This window comes from Petaurus breviceps, unplaced genomic scaffold, assembly GCF_028583685.1.
Source record: "Petaurus breviceps papuanus isolate PSGF00001 unplaced genomic scaffold, PetGlider_PUasm1.0 90626, whole genome shotgun sequence".
NCBI lineage: Eukaryota > Metazoa > Chordata > Mammalia > Diprotodontia > Petauridae > Petaurus > Petaurus breviceps.
In genome coordinates, this window is record NW_027187290.1 from 263,182 (window position 1) to 266,141 (window position 2,960).

General features: G+C 39.5%; 1 pseudogene; it reads right to left on the reverse strand.

The window, feature by feature from the left end:
* Positions 1–681, reverse strand: part of LOC138143055 (tRNA-dihydrouridine(16/17) synthase [NAD(P)(+)]-like pseudogene) — a 1,388-nt pseudogene extending 707 nt beyond the window's left edge.
* Positions 682–2,960: the final 2,279 nt, after the last annotated feature.

Sequence of the window (2,960 nt, forward strand, 5' to 3'; positions counted from 1 at the left end):
TTTACACATCATGGAGTTATTGAATGTTTCCATTTGCAAATACAGGGATATTTACTGTCTTCTGCATGGCCTTTATGTGATCCCTGGATACAGTTGCAGATAGTGGACCCTTCTGTTCTTGGTATGTCCATGAACAGCTAATGACTGGCATCCAGCTTTCTCCAGCAACTGAGCATATTTTATAGTCTTGTCAATTTCTGGGAAGACATGGATTTTATAGATCACTAGAACAGAGAGTTTCTCATGTTCCAAAAGAATCATTCTCTGGGGGTAGATCCCACTCTTCTTCTTTTTTTTTTATCCCACTCTTCTTGTAAGAAGGCTATATAATAACCTCTCTTGGCGATCATTTCAGGGCAGCCTAAATTCAGATCTATGGCATCACAGTAATCTTGAGCCAGGAGAGCAGCCTTGACAAAACACCTCTGGATCACTGGCACAGAACTGTGCAATAAGGAGTTGATCCTTAAGACACACATCACAGTACAGATTCTCCTTTCAGCAGTTGGCATCTTGAACAAAAATTTAAGCATGGAACAAAAACATGTAATATAACTGAGCTCAGTGGTGACGACTCAGTATTCTTCAAGACAGTTCAATTTGATCTACCATGGGGGCAACTACATAATCTACCCTTTGCAAAGTATGTCTCAAGAACTCAAATCCCTGCTGCTTTGGCATCTTTTCTTGACTGACTCTCTGCCCTTGTTTCTAAGGGCTTTTTCATGCCCTCACCTCAAGGACCCAGGGTTCCAGTTGCCCATTTCTGACTTGGTCTTGAACTCTAGTGCCACCGTTAACCTGGAGCCATACCTCTGCAAGGAGGTACCTGGGCAACTGTGTACTTTCTTTAAAAAATGTTTTTCCTATTAACAACCATTTATTTCCTCTCCTTTGTTCCTTCCCATCTATTAGGAAAATAAAACAAGAAATGCCCCCTCCCTCCAAGAAAATAAAAAACCTGTGACAAATGTGTAGTCAAGAAAAACATTGCCTCATGGGCCATGTCCAAAAAGCTCTCTCATCTATCATCTTGGGGCCATCAAATCTCTGTTAGGCAGTGAGTAGCATACATCATTATCATTCCCCTGGAATCCTGGTTGGTCATTGCATTGATCACAGTGCTTAAATATTTAGAAAATGTTTGTCTTGACAATATTGTTGTTATTGTATAAAAATTATACTCTTGGTTCTTTTCCCTGCATTCTGCAACAGTTCATACAAGGCTTCCCAGGTGTCTCTGAAACCTTTCCATACGTACATTTTCTTTTATTCCACAGTAGTATTCCTTTCCATTCACGTACCATAAATTGTTCCCAATTGATGCGAACCTGCTTAATTTCAAATCCTTTTGCATTATGAAGAGAGCAAGGGAAATTATGAAAAAAAGTGGGAAGAAAAGCGACCTAACAGTACCAAATCTCAAACTCTGCTACAAAATGTTAGTGTCTGAGGCTGGATTCGAACTCAGATCTTGCTGACTCCAGGCCCAGCACTCTATCCCCTGAGCCACCTTTACTTCATTTGACTTCATTTCATCAAAGTTTTTCCATGCTTCTCTATATTTCTCATATTCTTAATTTCTTACAGAACAGAAATATTTCATTATATATAGGTACCATGATATATTTACCTGTTCCCCAATAAACAGATGTCCACTTTGTTTCTATTTTTGGGTTAACACAAAAAATGCTGCTCTAAATACTTATAAATGGACTCATAAATGGCTCCTTCCTTTTTGTCAGTGACCTTCTTGGGGTATATTCCTAGAAGTGGATTTCTGGGTCAAAGACTGTGAATGTTTCAGCAACTTTATTTGTATAATTCCAAATTCCGTCCTAAAACATTTGTACCAATTCATAACTCCACCAAGAAGTCATTAGCATGCCTATCTTTTCTGACCCCTCCAACATTTACTATTTCTATGCTGTGTCATCTTTGCAAATTGGTTGTATGTGAAGTAGAATCTTGGGTTTCTTTTCATTTGTATTTATAACGATTACTACTAGTTGGCAATTCCTTTTGGGGAACCGTTTATTTAAATGTTTTGATGACTTATTCTTCCTTTCCTTTTGATTCCCCTATCACTGGCCATCCCCATGCTTGGAATGCTCTCCCTCCTAATTTGTGCTTTGTGGCTTCCCTGCTTTCCTTCAGGTCTCACCTAAAACTCACCTTTTACAAGGAACCTTTGCCATCTCCCTTAATACTAGTGCCTTCCCTCTGTTGTTTATGCATTTTTTTCTGTATATCACTTGTTTGTATGTAGTTGTTTGGAAGTCTAGTGTTCTGACAACTGGAGTAAATTTCATTAGAGTGTGTGTACCTGTGCTCAGTGAAGTGTTCTTTACCTTATGACCTCTCAATCCATGAGAGGAAGTGGCAGAAAGGAGAGGTAGGTGGTGGGGCCAGAAATAGAGGAAAGTGGGCCTCTTAAGACAGGTAAATTCCTTGATGGTGACTTCATGTGTGATATGGGAATGGCAGAGCATCATAAGTCATGAGGACAGTGGATCCATTATTGGGTTCAGATATACTCACTGGATGTTGAAATCCTTTGTCAAGACTCTTATTACCCTACCCTAGTTAAAACTTTGAACTGTGGCACTGATGGTGAATTCACTAAATGGTTTTATGTTTATCTATGCACACTGAATGGAGCCCAACATTGGTTATTGGTCATGCCTGTGAAAATTATTAGAGTGACTGGATTGGTCATGGGGTGAGTCAATTTGCTTCCATGACAAAACCACAATGTTAAGGTCTCTTTCATCTAATGTGAAATTGCAGCAGGAATTAGTTGGGAATAAATGATAATCTGTTAGGGGATTTCAGCTTCCTGGTGTATGCAAAAACCCAATATTACCACAGAAACTTTGAGACAAAGGGTCCAAATGGAAGCTGACCATTGAAATGTTCTGGCCTTTGGTGGGTAGGTCCTCTGACCAGGTGCTGAGTTT